Raw genomic sequence first — 11522 nt, forward strand, 5'->3', positions numbered from 1 at the left:
CTGTGATATTTCATTCAAAATCAGTGTCAACCGCCTCACAACTGCGCTAGAAGAGGGGTCGAATGTTAGGATAAATTGTCAGGGAACTATGAATGTCTGTATGAAATTTCATGGCAGTTATTGCTATATTTCATTCTGGACCAAAGAAGTTGACTGACATTGCCATCCAGAGAGGCACACAGCAAGCATGGCTAAAACCACATCCAAATATCATTAAAAAAGGTGCATTGGAAATTGGTTGGCAGTAATAATGGGCCAAAGTGTGCTAAAACATTGTGTGGTCCTTTAATCACGAGGATTACATACAGTGATGTGGAAACATCTACTCGAAAAAGGTCGATTACAGTCTCTTCCGCAATCTACAAGAGTGACATAAATAGATGTTGCGACACACAGAAAATAGGTGACCAGCTGGTAAAGAAAAGGCTTTTGACGTTAAAAATTCAAGGGTGACATGCAAGGGAGCGCCACAAAAGACTGTTTACAACCGCATACAAGAAAATGAATGACATCTCTTATTCCAAATAATACAGACTGCAGGACAGAGGGTGAGTCACTGTGTACTGGCTTTCTTTAGAACATTGGGCCACTCGACTCCCAGTGAAGGGCATTGCGACTTTGCCAGGAAGCCTCTGAGCATCTGTAACATGGTGAAATCGATATTCTGAAATAAGCGATGCAGATTGAAATACAACTAGCACACATCAACTTTAAAACTGCATGCTTTGGGGCATGTTTACACATTTGCACAGGATGTTTATGCTTTTGTTAATGTGCATAAAATGAGTGGGAAAGCAATGACATGTTTCCTTAATATGACTTTAATTATTAATTTGTAATGACTTTTGATATAATTGTGGATGCGGAAATTTCCACACTGCATTTTAAATATGTCCATTAGGTTTAATCATTTCCCACCTAGACTATCTGTGTGTACCGGTAAATATATCAAATTCAGTGTAAATTTTCCTTCAAATTCACCCTGGCATGCCACAGGCTCTTAGTGTATTTGGCAATGGAAAAAAAAACTTGTCATGTTGTGGAGGAATCAACACTATTACACAATTAATCCCACCTAAAGTCATAAAAGCTGCCAGATTAATTGTGTTTTGCAGCGAACAAAGAACAGTCCTGTGATCTAAACAAGTTGCTTACCCGTTCGCCAAATAATCAAGCGCTGCATTCCACATCAGCTTATACGAGCCTTGAGGCTAAAGAAATACCCAACCTCAGGAGGAACCTGTGTGTGTGGGTGCACGTAAGTGTGTGAGATATAATTGTTTGTCCCCAGGGATGAGGGATCACTGTGGAGTCACATGCATGTCTTGCGGGGGGAAAAAACACAGTCAAAGCCACAAGGAGCTAAAATTGAAGTCCACTTCAAAGTGTGGGGCTTTCCTCAATCCAAGCAGTGTGCTAATAATAGCATTATCCACTGTGGTCAACCATATTAAGAGCCGTGACTTCATGGCTACAAGGTCGATTGACAACTTTTTCTCAACCACCTTAACCAACAGACGATATGCTTATTTCCCAACACAGCCACAGAATAGACACATTGTTCTCAATCTTGCTTTGACATCAACTTATTTTGACAGTTGTTTTGGCTAAATGTGGTGAAAATAAAGCAATTTGTGCTACGTCCAAACCATCTCATGCACATTTCAAAACAAAAGTGACATTTAATGAGAATTTTTACACAATAAAATCCGGCCTTCAGTTTTTCTAGCTTTTATGTAAAGTGTTAACACAACTCGGAAATTCTCCCTCCAGCTTCCTGTTATTCTTCTCTCCCTTCACGTCTACAACAAGTCTGCTAGGCCATATTCCTAGACATAGAGAAAACACTCAAGTGGTCAACCCAGGACAAATTGTTTACTTTAAAGAGAATGGTGTATCAACAGGTGGCCAATACAAGCAATAAAACTGCAGCCTTATTTTAAACTTGAATTGGCAGAAACTCACCAGCTCAGTGCCCTCACGCACTCAAGCGCAGCTTCTTGGTAGTGCAAAGGCTGACCTCGATGTTGCCGTATATACCACTGATAGCTGCCCTGTTTGTGGATCTCTATGGGGATTTGGCGGTGGTGTATGCTGATGGACGTGCCTCTGCTGCCTCTGAGTGTTTTAGCCTGAAATAGCTCAGCCGTTTAGAAGTCACCCTTCCACCTCCTCTTTCAACACGCAGACGTCTGTACCTCCCTGCTTGGCTCTTCACAGCCCAGCGGCCACACTAGCCTAACTCAGGGCTTGGCAGGGTCCAGCACTTCAGCATGACCGTGCTAAGTTATGTGCACACAGTCACTGGAACACTTCCAGTCTCACACAGCTAACAGCTGCACTTGGTCAGTGTATGCCCATCTTTATCTTGCCCCATGTCCCGTCAGAGGCTTCAGCCAGCAGCGGCTGTGCTTACAGCTAAGACAGCACCTGTCTTTGGGGTGAAGAGGGATTGAAGAGCCAACTTAATCCTGGCAGCTTACATAATGCCTGCCCATTGTCCTCTACTCTAGAACAGAAAAAGCAATCACCACTCAAGTATTTTTATACCTTGAGGAGGGTCAATACTCATTCTGAAATGGACGCAAATGTCATGTGGAAACATTTTTACTGCCTGGGGATTAGAAATGTCCATAAGATCAAAGTAACAAGCTATATTCATGAGTTAAATATGACAGGTTTATGCCTAAGAGGGAGACAAAATGTTTTGAATGACCAGACATGCAAGTCTATAAAGAGCTCATATCAGGCATAAGCAACAATAGGCCAAATTCATGCATCACAATTGTTTCTTTTTGTTTTGAGGTTGAGGCTTGGAAGCAAAAGATTCTACTTTGTCACCTCCTCTGAAAAGATGATGCCTGGCAAAATGTCATAATTTAGCATATGAATTCTTGAGTTATGGCCAAAAATGTGTTTTAAAGGTCACAGTAACTTTGACCTTTGACCGCCAAATTCTAATCAGTTCATCCTCGAGTCCACACAGACTTATGTGCCAAATTTAAAGAAATTCCCTCAAGGCGTTCCTGAGATATCACGTTCACAAGAATGGAATGGATGGACGGCCAACCCAAACGCCTCGTTTCGAAATAGCTCTGTGTGCATATGCGAGTCAACCGGAGGTCCATCCAATCCTATGAGAACCTCCATGATCATGGATGTGTTTGCGAAACTCTACTTCCAATTTTTTTACGATTTGAACTTTGCCTCAAGTACGTTGAAAAACTTTAACATTTACAGTATATTTAGGACGGACTGTCTGCACTACAACAGGAAGTTAGCATAACGACAAATTAGCAAACAGATTGATGAATTTAATACAGCTCTTCTTATACATTTTTTTTTTTTTAGTAAAAAATTCGACAGCATATTTGGCTAACTATCATTGGTAGCATGCTAGCTGTATAACTTATGGAGTGCATGCACAGTAGTTCATATATCTTTTGAGCCAACCTCCTTATTTGTCGCATTATTGGTCCTGTTTTTGTCTCTGTAGTGCTCCATGTGCATATTCCACAAGATTGGACGGCAAAAAACACCCAAAATTATTGCCATTTCTGCCTATCCATACGGAGATGCATTTCCTTGCACTGAACACTAGAGGTGTACTCTGTATGATATACAGAAATATGAATACAAAACAAAGCTGTGTGGGAACGTTGCCGGTGCAGGGGCATAAAAATAAGTCTCGACTCAACATCAGCTTTACTTATTGGAGATATACAAACATCAGTGTATTTTGGAGCTATGAATATAACATTTTCGCCTGTTTTAATTTTAAATATCTTTATTGTAACTTAAATAACCAAAACAGTGAGAGTGAAAGATGCTAAACTGCTCCATAGAGCTGAGGGGAACTGCAGAGACAGTCAGTTGTCTGTGGGTTTATCACCACAAGCCAGCCCTTCCACATTACATGTGGTCATTTGAGCCATTCATGATATAAAGGTATTGATTTTTGTAGCTTTTAAGTCTCAAATATCAATTATGGTATCAGCCTCAAAACCCCCTGTTAGATCATAATAAAAACACAGAGTTGGCACACACTATACTGCTGTAGTGCTTCCAGTAAACTCCAATAAATAATGTCTGCAGGGGGATTACATGGCATAGCACCCAAAGGAACTATATATCCATCCAAAAGAAACTGAGGCAGCTAAAATTAAATAAAAAGGCAATACTAAATAGTTGGAGAAGATTTAGTGACTTGTTTTTACCCTCAACTGGACATTAAGAGCTTTTTTGTTTTTGGAGTCACCAGCAACTGGTCCTATCCAGCTTCAGAAGTGTTAGGGTGTGGTACTAGTCAAAACTGCATCCAGGGCTGCTCAGGTTGCACCAGCTGCACAAGACATAAAACCATGTTCTCAGTGAAACACGGTAATTGTGGGGATTTTGACCCGCTGCACTTTGTAATAACTGTATTTACTCTCATGAGACTCAGTCTGGGACGGGAATGAAATATCTCCCTGGCTCCCAGAGGCAACACAAAGGCCTAAAATCTCTTACAGTGTGGTCAAAGAAACGTCAGCTATTTATCAATTTCCTGGGGAAAAGCATAATTTGATTATGTTTGTGTGGCAAACAACAACTATAAAAACCCCGCTTGTAAAGACTAAGAAAAGGCATGAGAATTTGAAGTTATACCCATGTGGGAAAAGATGACAGCAGCGAAGGAGGAGGTGGGGAGAGTGGCAAGGATCCCTGACTATATCTTACGCAGTTGAGGTTGATTTAGATGTTCCAAAGAGATGACAACCTAACTGTTTAAAAGGGGTTCAATGTAAAATGACAGTAGCCCAAACTATGCACGTTCCAAGGTGTACAGCCAAAGTGCTTCATAGTAATTAAATGCAACTTAGTAGGCTCGAGCAAAGCAACAGCCAAGCAGCCAAATAAATTATAGACACTGATGTGATTCTAATAGTAAACAGATATAAAATAACTGTGTTTAGTTTAGGGTAAGACTGATTTTTAGGGCTGATGTGTTTAGCAAAAGACTGGGTCTGTTTATCTGCAGAGGGGAAGGTAAAATAAACATGAAGAGCTGAGAGTCCATACAAAAAAAGCTTATTATCAACCTCTTTTCCTTCCTTGTCTTCTGCATGACCAAGCAATTCACGACAGGAATGTGGAGATACTTTGCTCAACTGTTTGTGCTTTTTTTTTCCTCCAGCGAAACACGCCATTGTTGTCACAAATCAGTTTACAATAACTCTGTTTGACATATACCACTGAGGCGAAGGAAAACAAATAAAAGCTGAGAGTGCGATAGCGCAGATAAGATGGATCTATCTGTTGTGTTTTAGCACTGTGCAGGATTTCACGACAAAAAGGGAAGCCGAACGGTCGCTCTGGAATTTGAGCAGATTGAACAAGGTCAGATTGAACAAGACAAACATTTCAGATTACGCTATTGTATGACTTGAAGCGCTCAAGATTTGTGAGGCAAAAAAACATCACAGTGGTTTGATTTACTTACAGTAGGTTTAATAACCTCTAAGAAAAGATCATCACTTTATCCTGTCGGCTTTATATCAAAGCAGAAATATCTCCTTGAATAACCTGTAGGGCACGTGGAGATGATATGGGTGAGTAAGCAGAAGAGACACATCCTTCCTCCATCCTGCCAGAGGGCATGTCCTGACATTTATTAACCATGTGACAGAAACACTTTTTGGGGCCATGGTTCACAAACTGGGGTACAGGGACCTGGAGGGATCCTGGAGGGGATTGAAATGGGTCCTTGGCACACAGATTTTAACTTATTATGGCAACGAAAGGAGCAAAGTTGGACTTTCTCATTAGTTTCTGTTATGCACACTAAAAATTCAAGTCAACTCCTGCCCACACTGAGGTTTTTGAAATAAACATAACTCTATATTGACACTGAACTAGAGAGAAAGTTGAAGCATTACCACTTTCCCTCCCAGTCAAAACTCTCTCCATCTTGCACGTTACCTGTCGTGTGGTTGCCTGAATAACCCTGTTCACATTAAAGGTCCAGTATGTGGAATTTAGTGCCATCTAGTGGTGAGGTTGCAGATTGCAACCAACTAAAAGCGCCTTGTGTGCCATGTAGCAGAATATGGTGGCCTGACGCCAGAACACAAACACACAAATCGCCCCATCTAAAGCCAGTGTTTGGTTTGGACTACTATAGAAACAACATGGCAAACTCACCAATATAAACGTCTCATTCTAAGGTAACAAAAACACAACAATTCTTTGTTTCAGGTGATTACAAACTAATGAAAACAAAGCTATGACTATTATATTCCATTTCTGCCAGTATATCCCCCTGAATCCCACTGGACTTTTAATCTTGATTGCCTCTCTAGCTTTGTGTTTATTATTGTTCCCAGAATCAGATTCAAACTGCAGACCTTTTTGTAAAGCCGACGTTTTGAATTGTCACAGCAGGAAAAGCACGGGTGGGACTAATAACACAAACCATGGCAAAGTTCCAGTAATGATTTTACTGCAGAAATTATTGTTATTAGTTTCACCCTGTGTTTGATAAGTCAAAACGTCTCTTGTGACACACAACAGAAAAATACTTGCGATCATTATAAAAAACTTCAACCTTTTAACAGCTGGTAAGATGGAAAACCACTTTAATAACAACTTCTTTGGGCTATTGTAAGTTGTTATAGCCACTTTTCATTAAGAGGACATTTTATAGCATAATGCTATATTATGCTCTCTCATTAGTGTGCTCTACTTTCATCTCCACAGCCATGGTACAATGGAGGCACAGAACAAAAGCCTCAAATGGAGGTCAATAGAATGAAACCTGTGATTTCCTGTTGAGAATGCATGTGTCATATAGAGGAACATTTAGTTAATCAATTAGTTAAATACAAAATTAATTTTAATAATTGGTTAATTGCAAAAAATGCCTGTGGTTCCTGCTTCTCAAATGTGAGACTTGCTATTTTTCTCGAATTCATATCAATGTAAATTTAATATCTTTAGTTACTGGACTGTTGGTTGAATAAAACAAGCCCTATGAAGAACTTGCAGTCAATCATTTTTCATCATTTCAATACCATTTCTCCCCATTAAACAAAAACAAAACCAGATTAGTAGTTAATGGAAACAGTTGCTCTATACAGGAACAAGTATATCAATTGTATAGTCATATTCCTCCAACTTGCCACTGGAAATTTTTTGTATGTCATCATATGACCTGAGAAACAGGGGACATGCCATGCTGCTGTTGTATCACTGAGCAGTGACTTAATGAATGATGACTGAATGAGTTAATCTGCCTCAACACTTCCTTGTTGGAAACCTTGTTCAGATATTTAAGACACCAGACAAACGTTGACTCATCCCTGCCAACTCTGTAACATGACCATCACATTTCTACAGTGCAGCTCCTGTCAGGAGGAGTGACCGCTAGCTTGCTAGGATGAGGAACTCCTTCAAACATCACCGTAAATATCATCGTTTACAATCCACCAGTCTGTCAGGAGCCTTAAACCACGACAAAACCATAGACCCGAGCACATTTCCAGGACTTCATCCTCTCTGTTACCTGATTAATAAGCCGAAGAACAAAGCGAAGTCATCCACCAGCGGCAACAGCGGACACTTTCATGCATGTGTGGCAGTTGGTGCCGCCTCTCTTCACGGGAAAATATGTCAACAGTCAAAACCAGTTCGTGGCCTTCGAAATACCGGTAGTTGAAAGAAAAAACGCGTTTGAGCGAAGTGAAATCCTTCTGAGGCTTAAAATCACACACACATACTGGGTTATTTACTCACCGGTGCCTGGTACTCACCTCAAACTCTCTCTGAATGACTAGCTCAACCGGCGTCAAAGAGCTAATTATAAACACCCAAACTTCCGGTACAAATTTCAAAATAAAACCCTTTTGGAGGAGCAAAGGCAAATGCGAATATTTACCACGGCAAAAACATTACATTATAATCAATAATGAGCTAATGATATCTAATCTATACGAAAACATCATAGCATCGCATGACACGGGTGTTAACTTCTTTCAAACGCCATGTTGACCCTTTATTTTGAAGGTAACACTAATCAAATTCCGGTTTAAGTCTGTAAATTCTGGCAGCTTGTTGCCATTTCCTCCGGACTCAAGTTGTCGCGCCTGCGTAAAAGATGATTCATATTTCTGATGAAGGCCGGAGGGAAATCGGCGTACCGTTATGATGCCTAGAATTAAACATAAGTTAAACGTTTCTTTGTCATAATGTGTCAACACATTAAACACGTGATTTTGCATAAATTCAAATGCAAATATTAGGATTAATTTACAGTATATTTCCGTATTAGCTATTAATGATGTAGGTAGTTATCCCAGCAAATCTCAGCTCCTTCTCCTGAAAGACTTGACTGTTTTGTCATCATTATCATCATCATCATCAGTGCCAGACTCAAGCTGTCTGAGGAGCAGGGGCGAAAAAAATAAAAAGGGCACCAGCTGTATGCAGTGGGGCCTCAGCATACAGAAGTTTTATTGCATATAGAGCAGCCTATGTATCATTGCGATACATTATTTTAATATTAAAGCCACCCTAAAGGGCACTTTTTCACATTTTCTGCTTGAGCAGGGCACCTGAGAGGGCACTTCTTTGTGTTGTCTCCACTGGAAGGGCACCCTAAAGGGCACATCATCACGTTTCTCCAGTGGAAGGACACCCTAGAGGGCACCTCTTTGTATTTTCTTTGCTGGGAGGGCACACTAGAGGGCACTTTATCACGTGTTCTTGACTGAAAGGGTACACTAGAGAGCACGTCATCATGTTTTATCAATGGGATATCAAAAAGGCCTTAAAAAATCATAATAATTTATTTGAGAAAACACCCAAAAAGATCAATATAGTCCTTGCCAAGATGACTTGACCCCCCCCCCCCCCCCAAGTGTTTTGCCTAATTTACTGTGCCACATTGTTATTGGTTCAGTATCATTATTCATGCCTGCCAGTCCTAAACTCTTCCTGCTGCTCTGTCATCAGCTGTTGATCACCTGCCTGCACATCTGCCCCTCATTTCCTCCTAATTAGTCACCTATACACCAGTCCATTCACCCACACTCTTTGCCGATGTCACATCAGCTATTGTGCTTCATAGTGGTCCAGCCCTTGTCCCCTCTATCCCCCTAATGGCTGCTAATGATCTCTGCCCGTTTTTGTTTTTTATCTGACTTCCTGACTGCCCTCTTTGGACATACTTGCCTTTGCTGGTTGCTTACCTGTCGCCGTGTATTTGAACAAAGACCAAGTAAACGTCCTTTTTTAAAACCTTATCTGCTCTGCTTTTGTGTTCTGCCACAGAACGTGCTGGTCCTGCTTTTTGTCCCCACTACAGCATATATCTAAATTAACACACAGACACACTACGGAACAGGTCTGGCATTAAAAAAGACTGTTGCATGGAGAGTGGGAGAGCACACGAGTACATATCTGGTTATTTTGACATGGGGCTATGGGCCAACTAAATAGTGCAAAACCATATGTAACATTTCTATATAATAAAGCAGCAAATACTCCATTACTTTGCATTACTTTGTGTATATATAATGACTTTTATGTAGTGGTATTGAAAAAGGCCTTATCAAAGACATTTATAGTTTTCTTTAGTTTGACTCCCTCATTCTTGTGTCTTTTGTTTTTATCATTTTAACTGACACTCACATGGGATCATAATAATGCCTCTTTCTTCAGTTGCTGCTATAATATATACCTTATTTTTCTGTTGTATGTAAAATGGCAAAGTTGGCTGTTGTTTTTTACAGGTTAATTTGCGAATTGTATGCAGCATGCATGGTGTGAAGTGTAAACAGAGTAGGAGTGACCCCTGCTGGTGGCTTGCTGCTACTGAAACCAGTGGATGCACCTGTTACATGAAATGATTTTCAGAGTCAGATCAGATCAGAAATACTTTATTGGGGAAATTGGGACACATTACACTTGCTCTTATACTGAATGTAAGCATAGAGAAATGAAAAGAAAATAGAAACAGAAATAAGAAGTATGCAAAAAAAAAAGTGGATTATGCTCCAGTATACAACACAATATATACAGCTTTAATGGCCAAGTATGTTTACACATACAAGCAGTGTTCCAGTTACAAGTAACTAGTAACATGTAATTAAATAACAAAATTAATGGTATTGTAATCAGTTACACTTACTGAGAAAAAAAGACCACATAATTAAATTACATTTACTAATCAAAGTGTTGGTGATTACAAAGGGGTTACATAGGAATATATTCTTCTCAGTTAAAAGTTTATATGTTATAAAATTCATTGTGTTGCTTTGAATCTTTTCACCGCACAGGACTGTCTTCTTTTTAATTAGGCTGTTTCTGGACATTTTTCGGCTTTATTGCCCAAAACATTCAAAACATTTGTAGAACATTTGTTGTTCAAAAAGTATCCTGTAAGTAATTAAAATAGCTATACTACTTGTTAAATTTTAACAGCGGAAGTAGTAATCTGTACTCCATTACATTTCAAAAGTAACCTCCCCAACACTGCATACAAGGAATTTGACTCTCAGGTCTCTACAGGTAATATACCAATAGAGCTGAAACTAGGTGAACATTAATATTTGACCATTATGTGCAGATAGATATGTGAATAAAAAGCATACTGACTATTTGTACTATATAAAAAAACTCAATGAAACTTGTATAACAGTAAACAGAAATATAGTAGTGCAAAGTGTGCTGGAATAAATATTGGATAATTAATGTAACAGGTTGCTTTATATACATGAGTTAGGTGGCTATGACAGAATATGCAGCTATACAGCAACGCTTATATTTATACTGATTATGATAAGGTTATATTGATGTGTTAAAGACCATGGAAAAGTGCAGATCCTCCCCCCTGTTTCCATGTGGCTTAAAAAAATCCCCTCTTAAATGGCATCTGAAAAAAAGTTTAATCTTAAAAGAAAGCCACGTATGTGAAAACTGCTGGTCTGGTTTAAGGAGTTGCATAGGAAATATTTCTTAGTCTGTTGTGGTCTGACGTATGTACTCATGCTACAGTGTAACACCAGTGCCAGCACCAGCAAATATATATTATCTATTATTAGAATAATATATTATAATATAATTAGGCAGGTAAAGCGAGTTAAAAAAGAAGGCATGTTGGAAACTAAGAAGAAAACAAAAACAACAACAACGAAACAAAAAAAGTCTTAAAGACCAGTGGGTATTTAAACTATGAAATATTATTTATAGTTAATAAGTAAATAAACTATAAAATACATATCTTATAGTCTTACAGAGTTATTACACAGGGATTGTTTCTGATACTTTATGACGTGTTAATGTTCAAAGTGATGGCCTGCAAGGAATGATCATACAGACCCTTTCTTTATTTCTTTCTTTCCTTCTTCCTTCTATTCTTAATTAATTCATATATATGTGGTTCCATTTTGCAACAATCTGTATGAGTCACATGTGGATGGAAATTACACTGTTTCGCTTTGACTCACAGTCTGTTCTGTGTTGGAATAAAATCAAGGTCCGCA

Source organism: Epinephelus moara, chromosome 11 (genome assembly GCF_006386435.1).
Source record: "Epinephelus moara isolate mb chromosome 11, YSFRI_EMoa_1.0, whole genome shotgun sequence".
NCBI classification, from domain to species: Eukaryota; Metazoa; Chordata; class Actinopteri; order Perciformes; family Serranidae; genus Epinephelus; species Epinephelus moara.